We start from the raw sequence: 13,579 nt of genomic DNA, 5'->3' as shown, positions 1-13,579 counted from the left end.
TGTAGGCTAACATTTAAATAGCGCTATGGATCCGTCACAGACGAAAAGATTTAGGTAATTACAATAGCGAAGCATTTTCGAGCGATAGTGCCGCATTGAAGTGTCCGTTATCTCTGAAAGCAATGCTAGGAACTAAAATTATCTTATCAGGTAATGAAAACACCGTGGTGTACTGAGTGAACGGAAGTGGTAAGAAACGCCTACGTTTGAGCGCTGTTCAAAAGAAATTCCGCTTTGGTCGTTCTGAAAGTGAACAGCAAAGGCAGAAAATACGAATTTGCAAAACAAAGTAAGATACGATCGGATATGTTGCTGATTAAAGGCGGTTCATTTCCAACACTTTGTTTTCCAAAGTGGAGAAACGTCTTTTAGTTTCAGTGATAACATTCTGCGCCACTAGGTTTTAGATATTGTTTACGAAATGGGCGGAAAACAGTTAACAGCTTCTCACAATTGGATTAGGCACTTCAGAAAAATGCTCAAAATTACGTAAAAAACTGACAGAAATCATATCTAGAATCATTACAGAAAGTTAAGTGATTCAGGCTGAGTGGTCGATGATTTCAATACGAACGCACATCAGAAGATCACTGGTCTTAGTGACTCCTGCGCTAAGTATCATTCAACTTTTGCAAAATAAATACCAATAAACTGACGCTTTCAGTCAAAGCGGAAAACATACAGAGGCGGTTGCGCAGTCCAAGCCTGGACTCACACGACGCACACACAGTAACGCCCGTAATAAGACTTGGTGGATCACTGTTGTCTGTGCAATACATTTTCTTCAAAAATCGACCGATAATTTTGGATCATGAGGTAGATGAAGTGAAACTTGGAAAACTTTATAACCGTCACGCTTCCTTTTGGCGTAGAAACTTTCTTCTCCTTCTATACTGTCAAATTTCACCCCCAGCAGTATGTTCATGGACCTCAAAAAATATAAGTTTGACACATTGTATAAATATTTCATATTTTTGCTGTAGTTCCATGGAGTAAAATTAATGCTAACTGCATATTTATGCGAACTCCATACCAATTCCGAAGAAATTTTATGGATAAAATGCGACTTCTTTTCTCTACCGATAAGCACACAGAAGCGCCAGACAAACTGGTGTAGAGAGGCATATTCAAATACAGAGATATGTAAACGGGCAGAATACGGCACTGCGTGCGCAAAGCCTATACGAGTGTGAAACAACAAGTGTCTGGCGCAGTTGTTGGATCGGTTACTGCTCCTGCAATGGCAGGTTATTAAGCTTTAAGTGAGTTTGAACGTGGTGTTGTAGTTGGCGTACGAGCGCTGGGACACAGCATTTCCGAGGTAGCGATGAAGTGGGGATTTTCCCTTGCTACCATTTTACCAGTGTACGGTGGATATCAGAAATCTGGTAAAACAGCCTGAAAAAGATGCTGCAAAGGGTTCAAATGGCTCTGAGCACTATGGAACTTAACATCTGAGGTCGTCAGTCCCCTAGAACTTAGAACTACTTAAACCTAACTAACCTAAGGACATCACACACATCCATGCCCGACGCAGGATTCGAACCTGTGACCGTAGCGGTCGTGCCGTTCCAGACTGAAGCGCCTAGAACCGCTCGGCCACATCGGACGGCAACATTCTGCAAGAACGTGACCAATGACGACTAAAGAGAATCGTTCAACGTGGCACAAGTGCAACCATTCCGCAAATTTCTGCAGGTTTCAATACTGGGCTACTAGCAAGTGTCAGCGTGCGAACCATTCAACGAAACATCATCGATATGGGCTTTCGAAGGCCCAGTCGTATACCCTTGATGACTGCACGGCACAAAGCTCTACGTCTCGTCTTGCGCCATGAACACCGACATTGGACTGTTGATGACTGGAAACATCTTGCCTGGACGGACGAGCTTAGTTTCAAATTGTATCGAGCCGATGGCCGTGTACGGGTATGGAGACAACCTCATGAATCCATGTACCCTACATGTCAGCAGGGAGCGTTTCAAGCTCAGTACGACTCTGACAGGTGACACGTACGTAAGCATCCTGTCTGATCACCTGCATCCGTTCATATCCGTTATGCATTCCGACACACGGGCAATTCCAGCGGGAACATGCAACACACCACAAGTTCAGAACTGCTACAGAGTAGCTCCAGCAACATTCATCTGAGTTTAAACACTTCCACTGGCCACCAAACTCCCCAGACATGAACATTATTGAGCATATCTGGGATGCCTTGCAACGTGCTGTTCAGAAAAGATCTTCACCCCCACGTACTCTTAGGATTTGTGGACAGCCCTGCAGGATTCATGGTGTCAGTTCCCTCCAGCACTACTTTAGGCATTTGTCGAGTCCATGCCATATCGTCTCGCGGCACTTATGCGTGCTCGCGAGGGCCTTACACGATATTAGGCAGCTGCACCAGTTTCCTTGGCTCTTCAGTGTATATTGCGCTCGCTTTCAATTGGCGATTCTGCGCTCGCTCGCAGACCAATTGAAGCAATGTCAATATAACCGCATCGCCTTAAACTGCGTGCTCTGTACGTCACACTCAGAAGGCAGTCGTAATAAAGTGATTCGGCACCGTATTCTCATTCTATTGTTGATATAGGCTTACTTTTCAACAAGCTGGGTTTCATATTACTTTTTAGACACCCGTAGTCACCATTCAGTACAACAATTAATCCGTGAGACCTTCATACAAGCAACAGCCACATTTTGTAATACACGTTTTCTAATATTGCACCGACTCTTGCCGCGCTTTCAGGGCAGTCCAGCATAATGAGCTTCGGAAAAAAAACAAAAACAACAGCTATTCACTTTTGTCCTTTTTTGCCGAATAGCTCCAAAAAAAGCATTGTGTTGCCGTCTGGAAGAATCGTACAACGCTGTATCAACAGATGGTCTAGTGCTCAGCTGGTTTTCATAGGCTACTGTAGGGACGGAAACTTTTTTTAACTCTCGACTCAACGACAAAATCTTTCGTTTTTCCTATAAATTATAAACTGTTATGATTCTGGCACTTTCTTGTTCAACGCATCTTTTATTACTTTAGACGATTTGTTCGTGTCCTTACTTTTCTGCTGGTGAAGCTGTTGTTCTATCTCCAACGCCATTAACACTAATTTACAAAGCTTACAACCCCGCCCCCCTCACTCACTCACTCACACACACACACACACACACACACACACACATACACACATACTATTTTTCACCATGTCATGTTTTGTTTTCTGCTGTGGTGTTAACAGATAAATATTAATATACATGAAATGACACAATTTCAGTGACTTTACTGGTGTCGTACAGATATTATTTTACGTATATAGACTGAAGTGGCGAGTGAAAATTTGTACCTAGGCCGTGAATCAAAACCAGGTCTCGTGCTTTCAGATGCATTAGCCACTGAGCCACCTCCTCACAGCGGTTCGGACATCTACACGGATCACCGTGCCACACGTTCATCCTCGATCAAAATTCTCCCCGCTGCCCCAGTCTATTGTAAATCCCCCTTACACACAAACAGAATTTCCGAGGCTCTCCATGTTCTGGAATACAACGTCAGCGCCGAACATAAATGGTGGATCCAGGCGACGATGCTGCGGTGCTATTCCAGAACATGTAGAGCATCGGAAATTCTCTTCGTGCGTAAGGAGATATTTAAAGTAGACGGGCGGCAGGGAGAATTTTGATCGGGGAGGCAGGCGAGCCAGGATAAACGGTGCAGCTGTCTGAACCCCTGAGGCAAGGTGGCTTAGCGGCTAACGCACCTGCCTAGTAAGCAGACCCAGGTTCGATTCCCGGGCTTGGTACATATTTTCACTCTACACTTCAAACCGTATACGTAAAATACGTTTACATTATCTATGGTCAGCCGTTTTATTTGTGTGTGTGGAGGGGGGGGGGGGAGGATTTCATGACTGGCCAGGTTTAGTAGTGATTTGCTATTATGTCTGTTTGGTTGTTCAAAACTTACTTGTGCTCTGTTATGACAGGCCTCTCGGAATTCGTGTGGACGTACTCTACTGGCCATTAAAATTTCTAAACGAAAAAGAAATGCAAATGATTAACGGCTATTCATTGGACAAATATATTATGCTAGAACTGGCATGTGATTACATTTTCACGCAATTTGGATGCATAGATTCTGAGAAATCAGTACCTAGAGCAACCACCTGTGGACGTAATAACGGCCTTGATACGCCTGGGCATTGAGTCAAGCAGAGCTTGGATGGCGTGTACAGGTACAGTTGTCCATGCAGCTTCAACACGATATCACAGTTCATCAAGAATAGTGACTGGCGTATTGTGATAGCCAGTTGCATTATCCTGCTGAAATGTAGAGTATCGCAGGGATCGAATGAAGGGTAGAGCCACGGGGTCGTAACACATCTGAAATGTAGCGTCCACTGTTCAAAGTGCCGTCAATGCGAACAAGAGGTGACCGAGACGTATAACCAATGACACCCCATACCATCACGCTGGCAGATACGCCAGTATGGCGATGACGAATACACGCTTCCAATGTGCGTTCTCCGCGATGTCGCCAAACACGGATCCGACCATCATGATGCTGTAAACAGAACCTGGATTCATCCGAAAAAATGACGTTTTGCCATTCGCGCACCCAGGTTCGTCGTCGAGTACACTATCGCAGGCGCTCTTGTCTGTGATGCAGCGTCAAGGGTAACCGCAGCCATGGTCTCCGAGCTGATAGTCCGTGCTGCTGCAACGTCGTCGAACTGTTCATGCAGATGGTTGTTGTCTTGCAGACGTCCCCATCTGTTGATTCAGGGTTCGAGACGTGGCTGCACGATCCGTTACAGCCGTGCGGATAAGATGCCTGTCATCTCGACTGCTTCTGATACGAGGCCGTTGGGATCCAGCACGGCGTTCCGTATTACCCACCTGAACCCACCGATTCCATATTCTGCTAACAGTCATTGGATCTCGACCAACGCGAGCAGCAATGTCGCGATACGATAAACCGCATTCTCGATAGGCTACAATCCGACCTTTATCAAAGTCGAAAACGTGATGGTACGCATTTCTTCTCCTTACACGAGGCGTCACAACAACGTTTCACCAGACAACGCCGGTCAACTGCTGTTTGTGTATGAGAAATCGGTTGGAAACTTTCCTCATGTCAGCACGTTGTAGGTGTCGCCACCGGCGCCAACCTTGTGTGAATGCTGTGAGAAGCTGATCATTTGCATATCACAGCATCCTTTTCCTGTCGGTTAAATTTAGCGTCTGTAGCACGTCATCTTCGTGGTGTAGCAATTTTAATGGCCAGCAGTGTATTTATTGTAGTTATTCATTCTCATAATATCCAAGTCTTGCGACAGTGGGTGGAAAAAGACTGGTTGTAAATAAGCATTCCGACGTTGGTGACGTCACGGCACACTGCTTTCCACACGGCCTCCAGTCGGGGTGCTGTGGAAAGGCGACGCCCATCGGTTATTCGTCTGTCGAGTACCTGCAGTGCGCTAAACCGATTCGAGCGACTGCTTCTGTCTTTCGTGCGACAAAGCCATAGTAGCTCGCAATCTCGTGCAGCATAGTGCAACTTTAACTGCTTCGTAACTCTGTCTCTTTGAAAGCTACCTGTTACGTAGTGTGGTATTAAAAGTTCCTCGCGTTACGCTGTGTGTGCTGCGGCCTTGGCGACAGACATCGATACGCACGTGTCAAGGAGACGGATACCTGAGCGCTAGCAGTTGCCGCTGTGCTAACTGCACCGTCGTCGAACTTCCAGCGAACTACGCACCGTGTACTGGTACACGTGTTTTGGATGGGGCTGCATCAGCGTTGCGGTTCAAATTAACCGACGGCGCTTTAGATGCACTTCTCAATAGGGAGATACTGCCTGGTTTGCAATTAGCATGCGATATACGGGGTGGTCGATTGATAGCGACCGGGTCAAATATCTCACGAAATAAGCATTGAACGAAAAAACTACAAAGAACGAAACTCGTCTAACTTGAAGGGGGAAACCAGATATCACTATGGTTGGCCCGCTAGATGGCGATGCCATAGGTCAAACGGATATCAACTGCGTTTTTTTTTAAATAGGAACCCTCATTTATTTATTACATATTCGTGTAGTACGTAAAGAAATATGAATGTTTTAGTTGGACCACTTTTTTCCCCTTTGTCATAGATGGCGCTGTAATAGTCAAAAACATATAAGTACGTGGTATCACGTAACATTCCGCCATTGCGGTGTTTGCTTCGTGATACACTACCCGTGTTAAAATGGACCGTTTATCAATTGCGGAAGAGGTCGATATCGTGTAGATGTATGGCTACTGTGATCAAAATGCCCAGCGGGCGTGTGCTATGTATGCTGCTCGGTATCCTGGACGACATCATCCAAGTGTCCGGGCCGTTCGCCGGATAGTTACGTTATTTAAGGAAACAGGAAGTCTTCAGCCACATGTGAAACGTCAACCACGACCTGCAACAAATGAGGATGCCCAAGTAGGTGTTTTAGCTGCTGTCGCGGCTAATCCGCACATCAGTAGCAGACAAATTGCGCGAGAATCGGGACTCTCAAAAACGTCGGTGTTGAGAATGCTACATCAACATCGACTGCACTCGTACCATATTTCTATGCACCAGGAATTGCATGACGATGACTTTGGACGTCGTGTACAGTTCTGCCACTGGGCACAAGAGATATTATGGGACGATGACGGATTTTTTGCACGCGTTCTATTTAGCGACGAAGCGTCATTCACCAACAACGGTAACGTAAACCGGCGTAATATGCACTATTGGGCAATATAGCGACGAAGCGTCATTCACCAACAACGGTAACGTAAACCGGCATAATATGCACTATTGGGCAACGGAAAATCCACGATGGCTACGACAAGTGGAACATTAGCGACCTCGGCGGGTTAATGTATGGTGCGTCATTACGGGAGAAAGGATAATTGGCCCCCATTTTATCGATGGCAATCTAAATGGTGCAATGTATGCTGATTTCCTACGTAATGTTCTACCGATGTTACTACAAGATGTTTCACTGCATGACAGAATGGCCATGTACTTCCAACACGATAGATGTCCTGCACATAGCTCGCGTGCGCTTGAAGCGGTATTGAATAGCATATTTCATGACAGGTGGATCGGTCGTCGAAGCACCATACCATGGCCGGCACGTTCACCAGATCTGATGTCCCCGGATTTCTTTCTGTGGGGAAAGTTGAGGGATATTTGCTTTCGTGATCCACCGACAACGCCTGACAACATGCGTAAGCGCATTGTCAATGCATGTGCGAACATTACGGAAGGCGAACTACTCACTGTTGAGAGGAATGTCGTTACACATATTGCCAAATGCATTGAGGTTGACGGACATCATTTTGAGCATTTGTTGCATTAATGTGGCATTTACAGGTAATCAAGCTGTAATAGCATGCGTTCTCAGAAATGATAAGTTCACAAAGGTACATGTATCACATTGGAACAACCGAAATAAAATGTTCAAACGAACCTACTTTCTGTATTTTAATTTGAAAAACCTATCTGTTACCAACTGTTCGTCTAAAATTGTGAGCCATATGTTTCTGACTATTACAGCGCCATCTATCACAAAGCGAAAAAAGTGGTCCAGCTAAAACATTCATATTTCCTTACGTACTACACGAATATGTAATAAAAAATGGGGGTTCCTATTTAAAAAAACGGAGTCGATATCCGTTTGGCCTAGGGCAGCGCCAACTAGCGGGCCAACAATAGCGCTATCTGGTTTCCCCCTTGAAGCTAGACAAGTTTCGTCCTGTGTAGTTTTTTCGTTTGACGCTCATTTGGTGAGATATTTGGCCCGGTCACGATCAATGGACCACCGTGTATACTGCCTGCCACAAAAACTGAAGCATTCAATAGGGCTATTGATAAAACATCGGTATATCGATGTACCGATATTTTTGCCGACAAATGCCGATAATTATCGGTGGTATCTCCCACATATATGTCGATATACCGCCATCGAGATGCCATTATCGAGTCCGGTAGTTATATTTTGTATTACATTTTTCGCAATTTTCAATAAATATTTGCAGTTGTTGTTTGGAAATCGTAGTAGAACGTAATTTTACTGTCACTGTGTGAAGGAGTCTTACTACTTTTTGAGCTTTTATCATGTCCAGTCTTTCTTTTTCTCTCTGTGCAGACAGTATATATGGCACAAAGAAGAAGTCCGATTGCGCTGGGGTGCGGCATTCTGGATGGAATAACAAGACATCCGATGTGAATAAATAACACACTAGTTGTATTAAAACAATAATTTTTAAGGCAACTAGTGTGATATTTCTTCACATCGGTATTCTTCAAAAATAATTGCTGAAACTATCGAACTAAAATCTAAATAACGAGATCGGTCTTTGCGGTGAGCGGAGACGTGCGAGGGGAAATGCTGACGTCATCGGCGGTCGGAGCTACGAACGCAAAATGCAACGTTTAACTTCGCCACGTATTTTTGACACTACAACTGCTTGGTCTAGCTGGCGTTTGTAGAAATGAAAAAACAGGGAAGGCGACATGAAGTGTTCCAGAAATCCGATATGTGACGAAACAGAATGACGGACCCATCGGACATCTTTTATTGTGCCACTTACATCCAGTTGTCATTTCCAGCAAAGTGGTTTTCGCCAAGCGTGAATGTGCATCGTTTTCCTTTCAATTCTTGGTGGTGGTGTTGGTAAGTTCCTATGGGACCAAACTGCTGAGGTCATCGCTCCCTACGCTTACACACTACTTCAACTAATTTACGCTAAGGACAACACATACACCTATTCCCCAAGAAGGAATCGAACTTCCGACTCGAGGGGCCGGGCGAACCGTGGCAAGGCGCAGCTTTATTCTTGCTCTGAGCGGTATAAGCAGGCCGGTCTATAGATACCTAATAATAAATTAATGCAGCCGCTTTGTTTTTTGGCCAGTACGTCGACTTTTTCCGTCGATAATTCTTCCGATATACACTCCTGGAAATGGAAAAAAGAACACATTGACACCGGTGTGTCAGACCCACCATACTTGCTCCGGACACTGCGAGAGGGCTGTACAAGCAATGATCACACGCACGGCACAGCGGACACACCAGGAACCGCGGTGTTGGCCGTCGAATGGCGCTAGCTGCTCAGCATTTGTGCACCGCCGCCGTCAGTGTCAGCCAGTTTGCCGTGGCATACGGAGCTCCATCGCAGTCTTTAACACTGGTAGCATGCCGCGACAGCGTGGACGTGAACCGTATGTGCAGTTGACGGACTTTGAGCGAGGGCGTATAGTGGGCATGCGGGAGGCCGGGTGGACGTACCGCCGAGTTGCTCAACACGTGGGGCGTGAGGTCTCCACAGTACATCGATGTTGTCGCCAGTGGTCGGCGGAAGGTGCACGTGCCCGTCGACCTGGGACCGGACCGCAGCGACGCACGGATGCACGTCAAGACCGTAGGATCCTACGCAGTGCCGTAGGGGACCGCACCGCCACTTCCCAGCAAATTAGGGACACTGTTGCTTCTGGGATATCGGCGAGGACCATTCGCAACCGTCTCCATGAAGCTGGGCTACGGTCCCGCACACCGTTAGGCCGTCTGCCGCTCACGCCCCAACATCGTGCAGCCCGCCTCCAGTGGTGTCGCGACAGGCGTGAATGGAGGGACGAATGGAGACGTGTCGTCTTCAGCGATGAGAGTCGCTTCTGCCTTGGTGCCAATGATGGTCGTATGCGTGTTTGGCGCCGTGCAGGTGAGCGCCACAATCAGGACTGCATACGACCGAGGCACACAGGGCCAACACCCGGCATCATGGTGTGGGGAGCGATCTCCTACACTGGCCGTACACCACTGGTGATCGTCGAGGGGACACTGAATAGTGCATGGTACATCCAAACCGTCATCGAACCCATCGTTCTACCATTCCTAGACCGGCAAGGGAACTTGCTGTTCCAACAGGACAATGCACGTCCGCATGTATCCCGTGCCACCCAACGTGCTCTAGAAGGTGTAAGTCAACTACCCTGGCCAGCAAGATCTCCGGATCTGTCCCCCATTGAGTATGTTTGGGACTGGATGAAGCGTCGTCTCACGCGGTCTGCACGTCCAGCACGAACGCTGGTCCAACTGAGGCGCCAGGTGGAAATGGCATGGCAAGCCGTTCCACAGGACTACATCCAGCATCTCTACGATCGTCTCCATGGGAGAATAGCAGCCTGCATTGCTGCGAAAGGTGGATATACACTGTACTAGTGCCGACATTGTGCATGCTCTGTTGCCTGTGTCTATGTGCCTGTGGTTCTGTCAGTGTGATCATGTGATGTATCTGACCCCAGGAATGTGTCAATAAAGTTTCCCCTTCCTGGGACAATGAATTCACGGTGTTCTTATTTCAATTTCCAGGAGTGTATAATGGGCCAATAACGCCTTTTTTTAAAAATAATATCGATGTATCGGATTCAAAATATTTTTAAAAATGGTAGTAGTCCTAGCACCCAGAAGTGTCGTCGAATGACAGTGTAGCTGATTAGCGTTTCAAGTCTCTGGTAGGTAGAAAGGCCGCTGGAGTGCGTTAGTGTTGTTCCTGTTTAGTGTAGTTCTTGCTTAGGCGTGGTAGATTATACACAACTGGCCATTAAAGTTGCTACACCATGAAGACGACGTGCTACAGGCGCGAAATTTAACCGACAGGAAGCAGATGCTGTGGTATGCAAATGATTAGCTTTTCAGAGTATTCACACAAGGTTGGCGCCGGAGGCGACACCTACAACGTGCTGACATGGGGAAAGATTCTAACCGATTTCTCATACACAAACACCAGTTGACTGGCGTTGGCTGGTGAAACGTTGTTGTCATGCCTCGTGTAAGGAGGAGAAATGCGTACCATCAGGTTACCGACACGGTCGGATTGTAGCCTATCGCGATTGCGTTATATTATATCGCGACATTGCTGCTCGCGTTGGTCGAGATCCAATGTCTGTTAGCAGAATATGGAATCGGTGGGTTCAGAAGGGTAATACGGAACGTCGTGCTGGACCCCAACGGCCTCGTGTTACTAGCAGTCGAGACGACAGGCATCTTATCCGCATGGCTGTTCAAATGGTTCAAATGATTCTGAGCCCTATGGGACTTAACATCTTAGGTCATCAGTCCCCTAGAACTTAGAACTACTTAAACCTAACTAACCTAAGGACATCACACACATCCATGCCCGAGGCAGGATTCGAACCTGGGACCGTAGCAGTCCCGCGGTTCCGGACTGCAGCGCCTAGAACCGCACGGCCACCGCGGCCGGCTCGCACGGCTGTAACGCATCGTGCAGCCACGTCTCGATCTGAGTCAACAGATGGCGACGTTTGCAAGACAACAACCATCTGCACGAAGAGTTCGACGACGTTTGCAGCAGCATGGACTATCAGCTCGGAGACCATGGCTGCGGTTACCCTTGACGCTGCGTCACAGAGAGGAGCGCGTGCGATGGTGTACTCAACGACGAACCTGGGGGCACGAATGGCAAAACGTCATTTTTTCGGATGATGCAGGTTCTGTTTACAGAATCATGATAATCGCATCCGTGTTTGGCGTCATCGCGGTGAACACACATTGGAAGCGTGTATTCGTCATCGCCATACTGGCGTATCACACAGCGTGATGGTATGGGGTGCTATTGGTTACACGTCTCGGTCACCCCTTGTTCGCACTGACGGCACTTTGAACAGTGGACGTTACATTTCAGATGTGTTACGGCCCGTGGCTCTACCCTTCATTCGATCCCTGCGAAAGCCTACATTTCAGCAGGATAATGCACGACCGCACATTGCAGGTCCTGTACGGGCCTTTCTGGATGCAGAAAATGTTCGACTGCTGCCCTGATCAGCACGTTCTCCAGATCTCTCACCAACTGAAAACGTCTGGTCAATGGTGGCCCAGCAACTGGCTCGTCACAATACGCCAGTCAATACTCTTGATGAACTGTGGTATCGTGATAAAGCTGCATGGTCAGCTGTACCTGTACACGCCATCCAAGCTCTGTTTTAGTCAATGACTAGGCGTATAAAAGCCGTTATTACGGCCAGAGGTGATAGTTGTGGGTACTGATTTCTCAGGGTCTATGCACACCAATTGCGTGAAAATGTGAGTTGTAGTGTAATATATGCGTCCAATGAATACCCGCTTATCACCTGCATATCTTCTTGCTGTAGCAATTTCAATGGCCAGTAGTGGCCTTGCTGTGCTGGTACTGCGATCGGTTGAAAGAAAGGGGAAACTACAGCCGTAATTTTTCCCGAGGGCATGCAGCTTTACTGTATGGTTAATGATGATGGCGTCCTCTTGGGTAAAATATTCCGGTGGTAAAATAGTCCCCCATTCCGATCTCCTGGCGGGGACTACTCAAGAGGACGTCGTTATCAGGAGAAAGAAAACTGGCGTTCTACGGATCGGAGCGTGGAATGTCAGATCCCTTAATCGGGCAGGTAGGTTAGAAAATTTAAAAAGGGAAATGGATAGGTTAAAGTTAGATGTAGTGGGAATTAGTGAAGTTCGATGGCAGGAGGAACAAGACATTAGTCAGGCGAATACAGGGCTATAAATACAAAGTCAAATGCAGGAGTAGGTTTAATAATGAATAAAAAAATAGGAATGCGGGTAAGCTACTACAAACAGCATAGTGAACGCATTATTGTGGCCAAGATAGACACGAAGCCCACGCCTACTACAGTAGTACAAGTTTATATGCCAACTAGCTCTGCAGATGACGAAGAAATTGAAGAAATGCACGATGAATTAAAAGAAATTATTCAGATAGTGAAGGGAGACGAAAATTTAATAGTCATGGGTGACTGGAATTCGGTAGTAAGAAAAGGGAGAGAAGGAACCGTAGTAGGTGAATATAGATTGGGGGTAAGAAATGAAAGAGGAAGCCGTCTGGTAGAATTTTGTGCAGAGCATAACTTAATCATAGCTAACACTTGGTTCAAGAATCATGAAAGAAGGTTGTGTACATGGAAGAACCCTGGAGATACTAAAAGGTATCAGATAGATTATATAATGGTAAGACAGAGATTTAGGAACCAGGTTTTAAATTGTAAGACATTTCCAGGGGCAGATGTGGACGCTGACCACAATCTATTGTTTATGACCTGTAGATTAAAACTGAAGAAACTGCAAAAAGGTGGGAATTTAAGGAGATGGGACCTGGATAAACTGACTAAACCAGAGGTTGTACAAAGTTTCAGGGAGAGCGTAAGGGAACAAATAGCAGGAATGGGGGAAAAAATACAGTAGAAGAAGAATGGGTAGCTTTGAGGGATGAAGTAGTGAAGGCAGCAGAGGATCAAGTAGGTAAAAATATGAGGGCTAGTAGAAATCCTTGGTTAACAGAAGAAATATTGAATTTAATTGATGAAAGGAGAAAATATAAAAATGCAGTAAATGAAGAAGGCAAAAAGGAATACAAACGTCTCAAAAAAAAGATCGACAGGAAGTGCAAAATGGCTAAGTAGGGATGGCTAGAGGATAAATGTAAGGATGTAGAGGCTTATCTCACTAGGGGTAAGATAGATGCTGCCTACAGGAAAATTAAAGAGACCT

The sequence above is a fragment of the Schistocerca americana genome, chromosome 3, assembly GCF_021461395.2.
Source record: "Schistocerca americana isolate TAMUIC-IGC-003095 chromosome 3, iqSchAmer2.1, whole genome shotgun sequence".
In the NCBI taxonomy this organism is placed as follows: Eukaryota; Metazoa; Arthropoda; class Insecta; order Orthoptera; family Acrididae; genus Schistocerca; species Schistocerca americana.
This window is presented reverse-complemented; position numbering follows the sequence as displayed.